We start from the raw sequence: 17,359 nt of genomic DNA, 5'->3' as shown, positions 1-17,359 counted from the left end.
AAGTTAACTATCAGCATAACCCTCAAGAGCACAAAATATAGTGTTTAGCAGATTAGTACTGGGGATTAAAAACAGCACCTCACGGATTAGTTCAAGACCTGACGGTCCACACAAACATCTTGAAAGAAAAGTGCATGCAGAGATCGCCATGGAGCAGCATGACGGAGGCTTCAAGAACCGAAGGAAAAGATTTGGTAATTGCATCGACGATGAGACGATTGAAGGCCTCACAAACTCAAATCCTCTTCTGAGAGGCCACATGCTGCAGAGTTTAGGGGACGGGGAGGGGGGGATTGTTGATGGAATCAGCCGCATCCGGCAGAGGACGGGGATGCTCGAGCTGTAAGGCCAGCGGCAACGAGCGCCTGCTGCTGTGTGCAGCGCCGCCACCGCGACACACGCAGGAGAAGCAGGGGGAAATAAGATTCTTTAGGGTTTGGGTGTAAGGTTGAGCATTTTAACTGAGGCAGATCGGTAATGGGAACGCTCCAGAAGTTGGGCTGGGCCATGAAAATTCAAATTGGGCCGAAAAATTTGACCGATGAAGACATTTACCGGGCCAGGCCGAGATGGCCGAATTTTGGCCTAAATCTGATTTTCTCGGCCGAAAATCAACACGCGCCCTCCCCCTGACCGCCGCTGACGGCGATCAGGTGCGTCAGTCACACGACCCTGTAGTGGAGTAGCCGGCGGCACCACGACGGCAGCACACGGCGGAGCTCCCCGTCCCGTGCTGGCGCCCAGACCCGCAAGAGCACGCCGCCACCGCCTTGGCCGGCGCTGTTGGACTCCTTTATACAGCCGAAGCGCTCGCATGATCCGCTCCTTCACCGTGCCGCTCCCGCCGGTTATTTTGCTGTGCAGGCGAATTGCCGCAACTGGCGGGATCGCTAGTTCGCTACTTATGTCGCCACCGCGCCCGCCGTGGCTGGCCGACCCCATGAGAACGGACAGGGGAGCTCCGACGAAGCTCCACGGCCGCCAGCCGGCCGTTGGTCGCTGCATGCACTGCAGGCGATCCACGCCCGGCAGGCCACCGCACCGGACGCCTCCCCGCGAGATCCGTTGCACTGTGTACTTGTGTAGCATCCAGAAATATGAGAGGGAGGGATGCAGGAGGCTCCTCAGCGATTAGAGCTTCTCGGCCGTCGGATCGAAAGTCCCTCGCGATACTGACCGTCCGATCTAGGGCCCGACCGCCGTGAGCCGTGCGATCTCGAACCCGATCGACCTGGGCCGTTGGATAAAATTTCAATGGCAACAAAACGTAAATACTTTGCCCCCACCAGGGTATTTCCGTCTTTTCGCATCCGAGGAGAGGGGGGTCGATAGGGCGCCGACAGCTTCGTCCTCTCCTCGTCTCCTCACTTCCCCCCGCTCCTCATCCCCTAACCCTAGCCCATTCTCTGCGACGCCGCCGCCTCCCGTCCCCTGGCGCCGCCACCATGCCCACTCGCCGTCGCGCCCGCTCGTCCTCGCTCCCTCGCGCCCTCCCCTTCTCCCCGCCCTCCTCCTGCTCAGCAGGAGGAGTGCGGCTCACCGTCGTGGACTACGGCGCTCCTCCCGCCTCTCCCCATCGCCCCCCCTCCCCCCCGCCTCTCCCTGGAGCCTGCTCCGGCGGCCAGATCCACGACGCCTAGTGAATCCAGTAAGTGAATCCAGTATCAACTACATTGCGCAATAATACAGACTCTTTCAGTCTTTCCTGCCTCCTAGCATGCTTTTACTCTGCATCTGCTACGTGATAGTTATTGTTACTGTAAAATATGCTTGAAGCCAGTAACTGATTACACTTTTAGTCACATATTCTCAAGGACCTCCAAGAAGTTGAGGTTCTGAATAGGTTATTAGTATCTAACCCTGTTGATAGCAATTAGCTTTGTCCACTTACTGGGCTGTCTTTTTTGTGTCTGAAGATATACTCGAGTTTTCTTTGTTATAGAATGCCCCCCCCCGCCCAAAAAAATCTAATTTTCCTTGACATTGTTTTGTGTACTTTTTGTTGAACCCCTTGTTTTACCTCTAATTCTTTTTATCTCTGCAGTACATCACTAACCCGGTCAGTGGTTATGAATTTCGCTCTCTGAAGGACGTGCAACGTTATATTGAATCAGGAGACACAAGTAAATGCAATGTTAGGCCAAAGAAGAGAACTGCCCAGGATGCTTGTATTACACAGAATCAAGATTATGTGAGTTCCTCCTATTGTTTTCACTTTCTGTGGCTTGCATGTTTGTGTGGGCTGGAAATGTGTGAGAACAATGCAATCTACAGAAACAATTAGCTTCATCAATTGGAAGTTCTCATCGATTGGAAGTTGCTGGGGATTCAGTCTCTGACTAAACTGATTAACTAACTGGTGTATCTCCTTGGCATGATGTGCATTAGCTTCATCAATTACAATGCCTTGCTAGAGACTATTGTTGTTTTTTCCTGATGGTCCATGGATAAATGACAATACAGAGTGTTTGCTACTTTTACCGTTATTTTTAGACCACATCTAAAACTGCCCTGGCGCGAGGGTCCTCGATCTGTATGTGCTTACCGTCCCAAATCTGGTTATCTCAAGCTAATCCCTGATTTGCTTTCTTTCCCCTGCAGGTTGGTCCACTGTCTACGGGTGCTCGTGGTTCTGGTTGGTTCGTCCAGCTATGTCTTCGGCATCGCTCTACAGGTCAACCCTTTTTCTCCTTCTATTCTCAGTTCTCGAGGCACGTGCTTGTGTTCTTGCAGCCATATATCCTCCGTGTGCACTTATTGGTAGAACTTGGCATCTAAAAGTATCATTGTTTGCTTGTATTTTTGTGCTTCCCAACCATTTGGCATCGGAGATTTTTTGCCGCTTCTCTAGATTCTGGTGGGACCTAATTTTTTTTGCGCATTTCTGATATGTCCTACAAGTGACCTACTGATTTTTTTTGTTGGAACTGCTCGCATGTGCCATGTTGTTGGAGCTACGGGACAAGCCAATGTAGTTCCAGATGTGATTTATAAAGATTATTCGATGGATTGTAGTTGTAGCAGTTTGCTGACGGCAAGATGCATTTGTATGAGATGCCATGTGCTCCTGGTTGTCTGCATGCCTTTTTCTAGGTATATTGGCAGGGTATGTTCATTCTTCCTGATCAGCAAAGCATCGATCACTCTAAATTTGAGTTAGCTAGATGATTAGTGAAGTATATAACTAAATGTAGACATATTGAGGGGGTCATTAGAGGCGTCGAAGCATGATGAAGTTTGAGATCTACTCCCTCCGTTCCTAAATACTTGTCTTTCTAGAGATTTCAACAAGTGACTACATACGGCACAAAATGAGTGAATCTACACTTTAAAATATGTCTACATACATTCGTATGTTGAGTCCATTTAAAATGCCTAGAAAGACAAGTATTTGGGAACGGAGGGAGTATCATCTATGGTGAAAAATGAGAATCGATGCATTATTTCTGAAAATGACAATTGGGACCTGTGCGTGGCTTCTGCGTGTTTTGTTGGTCTAGGTTATATTTGGCTTTTCAATTAGGCTTTGGTCTGCGTGTTTCGGAATCTATTGGATTAGTATATAGCACACGTTGCCACTCCTTGCTGAATAGACATGCACTGCTATGTTTGTCATGGCTGCTCTGCACTAAATGCATGATGTTTCACTTTAGCCTGAGTCTTCCGTTCTGTAATTGTTATTCCTCCCTGAAACAAAACTGACAGTTTGTATGATTGATTACTCAGAGAGCTACAATCGCACAAGGAAATCTAAACAGCCGGCTGGGTATTGATAAGAAATACCAATTTAAGAGGACCGTGAGAGAGCTCGAGGGAAGAACGTAGTTGATGACCATATTTGGTGCCTTCTGGTGCAAACAGTGGAAGTCTTTAAGTGAGCATATATTCATGTCGAACTTCTAAGCTATTGACTCTTTGATTGCCTGATCCCCTTCATCCTTCACTGTAGGGCTTGGCATAAAGAACACATAAATATATATTCATGTGAAATTGAAATTCAGACAACCTTAGATGAACATTTTTTCATGTCAGTGGATTGATAGTTGTACTTAATCTTGCCCTATGTACATGCCCACCTTGAAACATGTTATCAATGAATGTATAAGTATAGATACAATGCTTTCAAACGTTGTAAAATTTGACCAAATTTTTAGAAAAAATATATAAACATTTACCATAATAAATTGATATGATATGAAAGTACATTCAATAATACATCTAATGGTGTTGATTTGTTGTTGTATAGGTTAATATTTTTTTTATAAACTTTGTCAAAGTTTACAAAGCTTGACTTTGACCAAAGCTAATACGCGGACTAAATATAAAGGGAGGGAATATATATTTGGTATTATCGGGTGAGCATTCGTGTATATATTCTATACGAGTATTACTGGGCTGGATACAATTGGATCAGGTGGGGTGCGGTAAGCTGCACTTACTATCCTTTCTACTATCGCATCATAGCATCTGATCTTTACCTGCTTGGCAATGTCGTCGGGACCGGCACCCTCGTCGGGACCGGCACCCTTGCGCCAAGGCGCGATGCCGATCTAGTATAAGTGAAGCCGGCGACAAAATCGGAGCTCCATTGCACTGTGTAGCAATACATGTACTACTAGTTGGCTAAATAAAAAACAAAAGAAGCAACAGAAGGATGGATGACGACAACACAACGCAACAAAGCCCATGTGGTGCCTAGCAGGACGCACAGTGGCAGGCCAACTGCAACGCTGGGGTCGGACCACTTTTGGCCCTGTCCGGGTGGAGTTGCGGCAGCTTCGTAGCCCGCCGGCTGGAGGTGTTGCGCGCAGTACTACCAAAGTCTCTAAGTGCAAGGATACTGAAAGCAAGATAGTTTCCGTCGGTTCACTGTTTGCATGCAGAACTAGGAACTTCACCTTCACAAATCCGCGGAGGGCCATGCTTTGACGGACGGGACACTCTTGCTCAGAGAATCATTAGGCGGATAGGTGATGGACAAACTAATTGGCTCACGGCGTGACACATGTGATAAGCAATCTAAGCTATTTCCTTAAAAGAAAAGCAATCTAAACTATTCAAAAAACACAATTGGCTCCCGCGCTCCTCCAACATGCTGCCTATCACGAGCCAAATTGCGAAACCAACCCAGCGGGTGTGTGATCTCATCACGCCCAATGCAGAATGCAACCGAGCTGTGCGAAGCGATGTGTTCCTGCCAACGGATGGGGATGCTATCTTAGCAACTATGTTATGCACCAAACAGGTAGATGACTTTTGGTCCTGGGCACACGAAAATAATGGAGTTTTTACTATCCAGGCTGCTTACGGTATGCTCGTGCCTACAGAACTACGACGAGAGGGCTGGCTAGACGGGCGCCCCGACTCGTCGAACTCTGAAGGTGAGGAGAAAGCCTGGTCTAAGTTGTGGCAGTTCGACGTCCCATCCAAATTCAAAAAATTTCTATGGCGTCTCGCGCAACAATCAATTCTGACGGCTGATTTGCTGCATCATCGGAACATGTCCAAGGTGACTAGCTGCGGCATCTGCGGCGTGGAGGATGCATGGTAGCATGCTTTACTTCACTGCAATACATCGCCCCGTGTGTGGGAACTTCATGACCCAGACCTAGTTGAGGCGATGGACAACGTGACAGAGCCTGACGCAAAAAGGATGGATTTTCGCTCTACAAGACATGCTACAACAGGAAGACTTTGTGCTCATGCTGGTAACACTTTGGTCCATCTGGTACATGCGGCGCCAAGGGATCCACGAGCATATCTTTCAGAGCCCGCTAGCCACCCCTGGATTCATCACAAAATATATATGGGAGCTGAATGATTTGTAAACCAAAGTGATCTCAGACAACGTCCACAACAACAGTGACATTACCTCTCAGAACTTGGCGTCCACCGCCGCAGGGCATAGCGAAGATCCGTGTTGATGGAGTGGTCTCACTTTCATCAGATGAGGGGACGTACAGCGCAGTACACCGAGATTATTCGGGCACTTATCTTGGCTCCTCTTCCATTAAATGCTCGTGCATCACTGATCCGGCGACACTTGAGGCTTTGGCTTGTCGTGAGGCGCTAGCTCTTGCTAATGACATCTCATTATCTCACGTGGAAGTTGCACCAAATTGTCAAGGAGTTGTCAACGATTTCAAGCAAGGAACTGGTGCTACGTACGTGGGAAACTGGGAATCATAAAGGAAATTAGAGAAATTGCTCTACAGTTTCTGCATTGCTCTTTCATCTTTGAAGGGTGAGATACCAATCTAGAGGCACATAGCCTTGGTAGACACACTTTTGGGTTAGGTTTTGGTAGACATATCTACCTCATCACCCCCCCCCCCCCCCCCCCCCCCAAAATATATCTTGTATGCCTACGATTATTGATCAATAAAGAAGGCGTGTTTAGACTGAAAAAAACTAGGATGGCCCTGAGCGCAGAAGAAAAAGAGGTTGAAACTCGCATTCTTGAACTTTGTTATCGCAAGGAAATTATGTGGCACCGGAGAGCCCGAATCCAATGGCCCGGAGAAGGAGATAGTAATTCGATTTTTTTTTATAAGAAGGCGAGCGCGTGAAAGTCTAAGAATCATATCACCAAGCTACAACGTGCAGATGGCTCCATGAGCAATAATAATCCAGAGGAGATGGCTGCCATGACCTCTGGATTTTATGATTATCTCTATACCTCGGAGAGTACCATTACCATGGGAAAGGTGCTTTCTCATGTACCTATGAAAGTGGATGTGTTCATGAACTACAAGCTTAATACACCGTATAACAATGATGAGGTTAACACAACGATGTTCCGAATGTTTGCCACAAAGGGGCTCCTTGTCCAGACGGGTTTCCTACGCACTTTTTCAGTGGCACTAGGATTTGTGTGGTGATGAGATGATTGATATGGTGCTTCGTGTTCTTAGTAGGGATGATTCCCTGAAGGAGATAAACAAGACGTTAATTTTATTTATTCCTAAGATTGCAAGTCCAAAGAATGCAGGGTAGTTTCGATCGATAAGTCTCTGCAATGTGATCTTTAAGATTGCATTGAAGGTATTAACTAACTGACTCAAACTCATTTTCTCGACATCATCTCTAAAGAAAATTATGCATTTGTACCCGGCCATCTTATTGTTGATAACTTCATCTCTGCTTATGAGTGTTTGCACTATATGAAAACAAAGTTGAAGGGTAACAGGTTCTGTGCATTGAAGCTTGATATAATGAAAGCTTATGACAGGCTTGAGTGCCCGTATCTGAAGGCCGTTATGCTGAAACTTGGGATCAATCCATGCTTCGTGGACTCTGTCATGCGGTGCATTACTTCGTTATCTTTCTCAATAATGTTTAATGGTGGTAAGATGGAAGAGTTCAAACCATCCAGGGGATACAACAGGGTGATCACATCTCACCTTACTTGTTTTTGTTGGCGGCAGAGGGCCTTTCTTTCTTTTTTTCTTAAATCTTCAAATCCCCGAAGAGATGATACACAACATTATAGTAGCACATGAGGCTCCACAAGTGAACTATCTCCTTTTGGCGGACGACAATTTACTCTTCTTCAATGCTACCCTTGACATTACAAGAATAGTTGATTCTTTGTCGTAGAAATATTATGGTGCTTTGGGAAAACGTGTAAATAAGGATAACTCCTCTTTCTTTTTTAGTAACGGTTGTTCTGATTGGTTGAGGCAAGAGGTGAAGCATGTTCTGGATGTGCAAAATGAAAAGCTATTGGAGAAGTATTTGGGGCCCCTCATCGATGTGGGGAGAGCCAAGGATGTCTCCTTCGAATATTTGAAAGATAGGATCTAGAAACATGTGCAGGGATGGATAGAGAAAGCACTGACGACAAGTGGTAAAGAAGTACTGATTAAATCCGTTGCTCAAGCAATTCCAACGTATTCTCTGGCATGATTCAAGCTCCCTTGAGGACTATGTAAGCACATCAATGGACTTCTAAGGAAATTTTGGTGGGGGTTCTAAGAAGGGCGAGAGGAAAAAAAACTTGGGTTTGATGAGAGGCCATGACACAACCCAGATTTATGGGAGGTATGGAGTTCCGTGATATTGAACTTTTTAACCTGTCATTGCTTGCACGTCCAGCTTGGCGCCTTTTACAGGACCCTACTTCGCCGAGTGCCTGGATCCTCAAAGTCATTTATTACCCTATAAGCTCTATACTTGAGGCAAAATTGGGGAATCACCCCTCCCAGGTCTGGCGGTCCATAGTGGAGGGTAGAGACACACTCTAGTTGGGACTCCTAAAACGGATTGGCAACGGGGAAGACACCAATATTTGGCTTGACATTTGGATTCCTCGGGATTATAAGCTGCGACCAGTATACCCAAGTCTTCGAACCACCGCGAAAAGTTACAAAGCTAATTGATCACGGTTCCGCTTCATGGGATGTAGCAAAGCTCGATGAACACATCCATGAGATGGAAAATGAGCTAATTCTGAATATTCCCCTTAGTTCAAGAGTACATGAGGACTCTTGGGCATGACATTATGCCGAAAAAGGGTTTCCCCCCGCTTTATAAATAAAGCACCAACACTTACATCCAAGAAACCGATGCAAACGCACACCACACAACCCAGGGCAAGAAACAAGAATGCCGGGCACCGACACACAACTTCAACGACTACCAAGAATCAACAGAAATGAGCAGAAAGAACCGCTTGTAGCCGACGGAGACCACCATCAAGATGAGAGATCGTCCGGAAAGAAGTGCAACGGACCACGCCGGACCGAGGGTTCCAAGACAATGCCTCCAAGAAGGGCACGACCACGGATCGTCGCCATCGTCCGATCCAAAGATCAGGTTTTCACCCGGAACACGACGGGAGGAGTGAGAGCACCACAACGGAGCCTGCAGGGAGGAACACGACATCCGCGGACGCCGCCACCGTCGACCTGTGTGGACAGGTAAGTGATGAACCCCGGTGCTCCACCCTGCCGCTGCATCCCCGGTCGGCCAACCACCTGCAACCATGCCACCCAAGCGGCCGTGGTTGCACGCCCGCATCCGAGTCGCGCAGTCCGCCTACGACCCACGCGACTCCCACCGCCAGGGCCGCCGCCCCGCCATCGGACCACCCCAAGAAGCCCCAAAGGACACGTCTTGGACCAGATCCATGAGCCCAACCACCTCAGAACCGCCGGCGACCACTGCCTCAAGGGGACCCGAGCCCAGATGGCCGGGGGAAGGGGGAGGAGGAGGAGCGGCCTATGGCCCAGATCCACAAGAGAGAGCCGGCCACCGCCCGCTGCCAAGGAGGAGGGCGCACGGATCCGCCGAGCTGCATCCATGAGAGGCCACCGGGGAGGTCTTCCCGCGCCGAGCGCCGCCGTCCAGCCGCAGGGGCCCGGCTGGACAAGGGCCGCCCACCTCCACCGCTGTCGCGCCGCCCCTCCACCTGAGAGCCACGGCGAGAAGGGCCGCCCGCGACCCGGTCGCCCGCGACCCGGTCGCCCGCGACCCGCAGCGCCAGACGAGGCGCCGAGGCGCTGCTGCGAAGCAGCCGCCGCCGCCACCACCCTCCGGCCTGCACCACCACCATGCCGCCTGTCGCCCGACGCCACGCCGCCGTCGCTGGCCTACTCCGGAGCGCCGCCGCACCGCTACGCCCGGCACGAGCGCAGCATCCCCACCGGCGAGATCCGGCCCGCGCCGCACCCCCCACGCAAGGAGACGAGATGGCCCCGCCGCCGCCGGCGACGACCGGGCTTCGCCCGCTCGTGCCCCTTGGCGGCGGCGAGGGAGGAGAGAGAGAAGGGGAGGGTGGCGGCGGCGGCGCTAGGGTTTCCCCCCGGACGCTCGCGGGAGCGTCGCGGGAGGGGAGGGGAGGGGAGTCTTATCTAATCTTTCGCGGAGTATGCTTTGACTGATCGGGCATGACATTATGAGAGCAAAGGGATCTTTACTGTGAGATATGCATATGGATTATTGTGAGAAACAAAAATACAACAGACTAACTGGTTAGAGCATATACCGGGTCACTCCCATGTGGAGGCATACCGGAACTCATGGAAGAAGTTGTGGGGCCATGAATGTACCTTAAAAATCAAAGTGTTTGCAGGGTGTCTCGCTCAAACGTCTCTTCCCACGGGTGATGTCTGGCATCACAGGAAGAAGGTGGATACGGCGGAGTGTTCCATTTTGTCATTCAACTTTTGATTCATGGCAACATTCCCTCTTAGATTGTCGGATGGCTGGATGTGTGGGGCCTTTAGCGAATAAGGAGCTAACGGAAGTGATCATCTCAAAACCGCACTGAATACGCAATAAAGCTATGGATTTTCTGGCTTGTAGACACGCTGGTCTCGGAGGTCTTACACGTGTGTTGTTAACTATGTGGGAAATCTGATGGGCTAGGAGATGTGCTATACATCATGAACAATTTCAGATTCCCATGAGCACGTCCTGCTTCATCAAAAAACATTCTGGAGAACTGGGAGGCTGGTCCTGTACGTTCTTGAAGTACGCCCAAGGACCTGCATGTTAGAGACAAGGGTATGCATGGGGGATTATAAGCTGCAGCCAGTATGCCCAAGTCTTCGAACCCACCGCGGAAAGTTACAAAGCTAATTGATCACGGCACCGCTTCATGGGATGTAGCAAAGCTCGATGAACACTTCCCTGAGATGGACAAGGAGCTAATTCTAAATATTCCCCTTAGTTCGAGAGTACATGAGGACTTTTGGTCATGGCATTATGAGAACAAAGGGGTCTTTACTGATAGATCTGCATATACATTATTTTGAGCAACAGAAGTATTCCTTCCGTTCGGAATTACTTGTCTCGGAAATGGATGTATCTTGAACTAGATACATCCATTTCCGAGACAAGTAATTCCGAACGGAGGGAGTACAACGGACCGACTAGTTAGAGCATATACCGGGCCGCTCCCATGTGGAGGCATACCGGAACTCATGGAAGAAGTTGTGGGGGCATGAATGTACCATAAAAAGTCAAATTGTTTGCATGGCGGCTCTCTCAAACGTGTCTTCCCATGGGTGATGTCTGGCATCACAGGAAGAAGCTAGGTGTATACAACGGAGTGCTCTATTTGTCATTCAACTTTTGATTCATGGCGACATTCCCTCTTTGATTGTCGGATGGCCAGATGTGTGGAGGCTTTAGCGGATAAGGAGCTAACAGAAGTGCTCATCTCAAAATTACACGGAATACACAATAAAGCTATGGATTTTCTGGCTTGTAGACACGCTACCTTCGGAGGATCTCACAAGTGTGTTGTTAACTATGTGGGCAATCTGGTGGGCTAGGAGACGTGCTATACATGATGAACAATTTCAGATCCCCATGAGCACGTCCTGCTTCATCAAAAAAATTCTAGAGGACTGGAAGGTTGGTAATGTACTTCTTGAGGTACGCCCAAGGACCTGCATGTTAGAGACAAAGGTATGCATGTAAGGGTCAGGGACCTGCATGTAACATCTGGGGACCAGAGCGTGACTTCACCTTTGGCTTCACAGACGGGCCGGCTGCCACCTGATGAGCATGATACTAAGTTTAACGTGGACGCGCGGGGGCATCTCCAGGAGTGGTTCTCGTGGAGGAACGGTAGTCTGCCGAGACAAGCATGGCCATTACCTTGGAGCTTTTGTGATCTTTTTCAACGGTCTCGTCGATCCAACAACGCTGGAGGCTCAAGCTTGCAACGAAGCACTGGCTCTCGCGCTACTGATCTTGATATTGACTTTGTTTGCATTGCCTCTGATTGTGCTGAAGTTGTCGCGAATATCAACACCACGGCTCCTTGCTACTATGCTACCATCATCCGAGAAATTAGTCCTTGCTGGACATCGTTTCGAGCGCTCAAAATCATTCACGAGAAGCGGGAGCACAATAGAGAAGCTCACTCCCTCGCTAAGGCGGCTTTCTTTTTTACCTTTTGGACATCACATGTGGCTTTCTATTATGCCCGATATAATTTGTATCCCTATGACCATTGATTTACTTAATAAAGGTTACAAATTCAAACAAAAAAAAAGACGACCAAAGTTCACGTGCAACCAACCCCAACTTTTATATGACATGAGCCGGCTGAGACTTCGCGGTCTTAGTCGGCTGACAAGTTACTTCTCTTCTGTTTTTGACAGTAATTTTGTAGGAAGGTCGACAAACGGTTCGTTTAAGGTATGATCATAGCAGAAAAGATCAATTAGAGGAGCACCGAAGTAGAATCTGCTAAGCTTTTACTCCCTCCGTAAACTAATATAAGAGCGTTTAGAGTATTAACATAGTGATCTAAACGCTCTTACATTAGTTTAAAGAGGGTGTAAGTTCCAAACAGAAACCAGCAAGCAAACATCACCGAACTGTACCATGCTGACCAGAGTGGTGTCCAGAAGACGACAGACCATGAAGTAGATCGAAGAGGTAATAGCACCCCAGGTCCACAAACTTGCTCCAAATGTGATGTTTTAGTCCAAAACTTGCAAAATGTGACTGAGGAGTCCACAAACTTGACACCCTATGTGATGTTTTGGTCCACAGCGAATCAGAGCGTGCCATGTGGCAGTTCACAGGGTGGACCGGTCAGCTCTGGCAATTTTGCACAAAGGCCCCTGCCGTTCGCTCTATTCAACCCGCAGTTCGCTGGTCCCGTTCCACACCCCACCTACCGTTCCTGTTCTGTCCCCCACCCCACACATACCGTTGCTATCCCCCTTTCTCCTCCCTGTTCCCCATTCTCCATCCTCTCGCTCTCCTTCTTCCTCTCGCTCTCCCTCTCCCTCTGTCGCCGGCAGCCAGGCCCCTCCCCCACCACCACCACCTCCTTTGAACCTTGAACCTTTGCACAGCTCGTCACAATGGTTTCCTGGAGCGATTCTGGCAGTTCGTCCGACGCTGAGTCAGTCAGCAGCGAAGTGCAGGTTAGATCTGTTGCTATGGTACGGTTAGGGTTTTGAGGGCTGTGCATTGTTAGTTAGCAAATGAAGCTGATTTTGTTATGTTTTAGCTACCTGCCACCATCTTGTGCTTGGAATGGAGCGGCCTGGCCACAGATCTGAGTTCAAGATGTGAGCATCAATGTGTGTGTCAGAAGCTGGTGGCATTTGATTCAGTGGATAGTGGGAGGAGATTCTTAGCTTGTGCACAGAAGGTTAGTTGCTGATTTTCTTGATTCAATGTTCAGTTAAGTTTGACAGTTCTGACAGTTAGAATAAGTGTGTATGTTTTCTATTTTTGACAGTTAGTTTCAGTGTTTAAGTTGCTTCTGTCAGTTAACTAAATGTTGTTATTTGTCAGTTTACTGAATCTCAATGTTTGTAAGTCTGAAATTTTGGAGATCTGTCTGAAACTGAACATTTATAGTGTAGTTCAACAAGTATTTAACTACTATTTTCATTGTACTGAATTTTTTCTTTTGTTGCAAATTTGTAGGACATACCTAAATGCAGCTATCTGGAGTGGGTTGATCCTGAGTGGCCTGCCCCTTTGAAGATGAGCCTAGCTAGGATCTGGGGCATGTATGAAGATGAGAACAAGCTTAGGCTCAAGGACAATGTTGTTCATGCTCAAGAGAATGTTAGGGTTGTGAGAGAGAAGGAAAAGATGGAAAGAGACTTTAGGTTTTTTAAGGTTGATTTTGCTCAAATGGTGGCTGAGAAGGAGCAAGCTCTTGCCCAGCTAGGCAACACACAACTTGCTCTGGCTGACATGAAGGAAGATCTTGATAAGAAGAAGATTTCTGACAAATCATTCACAACCATTCATCAAGTTGTCAGGGCCAAGGCAGAGAAAGAGAGGGACCTAATGAAGCAGGAGAGGGACAGCATCATGGAAGAGAGGGACAATCTTGTGCAAGAGAGGGACAACCTAGTGCTGGAGAGGAATGTGCTGAAGCAAGAGAAGAAGAAGTTAGAGTACATGATTGGTGATCTTTTCAAACATAAGGAAGACACCAAGGGCAAGATAAGGAAGCTGAAAGAGATGCTTGAAGAATTTGAATGATGGTGTAATGTAATCATTAGTACCAGTTCTAGTATGACCTTGCTTAGTAGCAGGTCAAGTATGACTTTGCACTTGGAATTTCAGACTTATTTGTATTAAGTAATTTGACTAATTTGTGTACTGAATTATGCTCCCTCAATTTAAGTACTTTGAGTTAATTTTTGATTTGTCTTAATATTGATTTATTTAGTTCACTAAGTTTTTGACAGTTAACTAGTTTTTGAATTGTTCAAATCGAACTAGTTAACTGTCAGTTAACTGAACTTTGTCAGTTAACTGAATTTGTCAGTTAACTGAATTTTGTTAGTTAACTGAATTTGTTCTGAGTTCACTGACCATAACTACAACAAATATAACTAACTAAGTACAGCATTTTCTATTTTAACACCTAAACAGCAACATTCAACATTCATAGCATAGTTTAGCATCATAGTTCACTGACCATAGCATCATAGTTCAACATCATAGTTCACTGCCCATAACATCACAAAATAACTTATATGCTCTACATATAAGAGCATACCTAAACAACAGTCCCAAAATACTTAACTTATATGCTACTCTACTATATCAGCATACTTAATCCTTCAAGGCTTCAAGGCTTCATCTTCACTTGTCCTTCAGCATCTTCAACCTCTCCGAGCGGCGCACCTCCCCATCTGCAGCTCTCTTGTTGCTTGCTTTCTTCTTCCCCTTCCTGACATGCACTTCTTCCTCCGCAGGCACCTTGTCCGCCTCGTCCGCGTCCTCTTGCTTGAACACGATGCCGTCAGGCACATCCGGCAGCGCGTCCACGTCGATTGGGATGATCACAGCCCGTGGTGCCATCTGCACCTCATCCGGCTCGTCGTCAGAGAGCACGATGACATCCACCTCCCACTCTTGAGACGACTCGGTCTCCGGGTCTAGCCAGAGTCCGCGTCGGAGGTGAGGTTGTCGTACTCGGAGTCGGACGACGAATCCGCGTCGGAGACGTCGTCGGGAAGGAGGAGGTCAGGCTGAAACCTGTCCCAGTACGCCCTGTTGATTGGCGTGGGGACGGCAAGGACGACTTCGGTCACGCGCTCCGCCCTGGAGGCGACACGGTTGGGATCGTCCTGCTGCGGGGGCGCCTTGGCGGAGCGATACATCCACCAGCGCGCGCGCTGGTCCGGATCATCAGACCGCGTCTCCCCCATGGCGAACTGCAGGATCTTCGCCGGATGGACGCCGACGACGCCGTGATTGCCGCTAGGCATGCGCGACGCTTCTCGTCGTCCGTCATTACCTTGACGAGGCCGCGCGCGTGGTTCCTCATCATCTGGATGCTCGGGAACCAGCGCGCGATCTCCTGCAGCTCCGCCCGCGCCGCCTGGTCATTGCCGGCCAGATCTTCGACGGCCCTCTGCCATCCGAGGCTGCCGTCCATGGCTTCGGCGGCGGATTCGACCTCCGGCGAGGCTTTCTTTGGTGGCGATGAGATGAAGGTGGGTAGCGCAAGCACCGAGGAGACGAGGGGAGTGGAGAGTGGGTAGTGGGCGACGAGAGCGGTGGGTTGCTGTATTTAAGACAGGTGTGAAAACTGAATCGTCGGCCCGTCGAAAAACTGAATCACGGTTATCGCATTACTACAGCAGTCGCAGCAAATATACCAAACCATGACAACTACTCTACTGGAATTGCTTCTAGCTTACCAAACCCACGGTCCTGGGTTCGAGACCCAGGCCGAACAAATCTTTTTACACAATTTTTTTTACACAAAATTAAGTTGAATGTAGGCCAAATAATGCAGTTGAATGTAGGCCAAATAGGTAAGTTAATTTTCTTTAACTTCTTTGAACATTGCTAGCTCACAACACTTAACTGAATTTAGGTAACTGACAGTAGTTAACTGAACTTAGGTAACTGACAGTAATGCCACATGTTTGACATCATAGTTTTTAGTTACAAAAAGGGCACTTAATGCCACTGCTAGCCATCAAATAATGAGGCACTGGATGCTCCTTTCTGCATCCAGATAAGGCCACTCAATGTTTTACATTGCTTCAGGCCTTAAAAAAAAATTTGACAGTACCAACTGCCACCAAATCAAGCATCAGGGGGGCATTTAGATCAGGAATTAGGCTGTTGCTCATATCTTCTCCAAACATCAGTCACCATGCCCTCTCACCTGGGATTGCTCCTCTTCCTGTACCTGCATCTGCATTTCTTCCTCCCCTACCTCTACCTGCACCTGGAATTCCTCCCCTGCCTCTCCAAGCATGCACATTTCTGCCTCCTCTTGCTGGAACTACATGAGCATTTGATCCTCTTCCCAGCACTGGATTTGCTCCTCTTCCAAGTATTGCATTATCTCCTCTTCCAAGGACAACATTTGCTCCTCTTCCTCTCCTTGCTGGTGGATTTCCTTCTCCTCTTCCTCTCCTTTTCCTTCCTCTTCCTCTGCCAGTAGCTTCAGATCCTTCTCCCCTGTCAGCTGTTGTTCTTGCCCTTGTCTGTCTAGCAATGTTCATCTCTGTAGTGACCCTTGGCTGTGGTATTGCAGCACCAGCAGCTGCAACAAATGAAGACTGTTCTGGCAATGGGCAATGAACTCTTTGTTGACCCCTTCTAGCTCTATCCCTGGTAGCCATGTTGAAGACCATGCTGGTGGGTGACTCACTAGGATCTAACCTAGGATCTGGCCTGGTGGGGTATATGTTCTGCAGAGAAGAAGCTCATATTATTCAGTTGAAGATGAAACATTGTTCAATTACAAATGATGCTTTATTTAGTTACAAATGGAACATACCTGCAGAAAAGTAGGATCATCATAATTTTCATCAACCAGCTCTACACCTTCTTCAACAAGTGCTTCCTGCCATCTGTAATGGCCCTTTCTATTGTGGTCAGCTCTGCCACATATGGAGCAATGCATTGTAACACCTTTCTTGTTCAAATATCTCACACCATGTTTGATTTTCTCTTCAGGTGTTTTTTTTCCTGTTTTTCTTTGGCCTGCCCAGCTGTTTGGTGAACACTGGTGGAAATACCTTGTGTCCTGGCTGCACCTCCCAGTATTTAGGGTCTCTTAGAGGGACCAATGTGTAGCCATATGCTTTCAAATAATTCTCCACAGTGTAGCAGTCATGAACCATTAACTCTGGGTCAATTCTTTCTTCCCTACAACATGCTATGGAATGGCCACAAGGCACACCAGATAACTGCCATCTCCTGCAATCACATGTATGCAAACACAGGTCCACTGGGTAGCTAGAATTTCCAGACTGAACTCTGAATTTCTGTTGGCCAGCTTCTGAAACATGACAATTTGCAGGAAATTCAATGTTCTTGTCTAACTTCTTCTTGATCTTTGGGCATATTCTCTGCCCTGCCCACTTTTCTATTGCCTCTCTTTGTTTGC

The 17,359-nt window shown here is 48.0% G+C and overlaps 1 long non-coding RNA gene across 1 annotated transcript; it reads left to right on the top strand.

The window, feature by feature from the left end:
• Positions 1 to 1,360: 1,360 nt before the first annotated feature.
• LOC123158980 (uncharacterized) lies at positions 1,361 to 4,053 on the top strand. The gene is made up of 4 exons (XR_006479416.1): positions 1,361 to 1,648; positions 2,045 to 2,191; positions 2,602 to 2,674; positions 3,727 to 4,053. It is a non-coding gene; the product is annotated as an uncharacterized lncRNA (long non-coding RNA).
• Positions 4,054 to 17,359: the final 13,306 nt, after the last annotated feature.

Source organism: Triticum aestivum, chromosome 7B (genome assembly GCF_018294505.1).
Source record: "Triticum aestivum cultivar Chinese Spring chromosome 7B, IWGSC CS RefSeq v2.1, whole genome shotgun sequence".
Taxonomy (NCBI): Eukaryota; Viridiplantae; Streptophyta; class Magnoliopsida; order Poales; family Poaceae; genus Triticum; species Triticum aestivum.
Note: the sequence above shows the minus strand (reverse complement) of the source record. Positions and strands in the feature narration are given on the sequence as shown.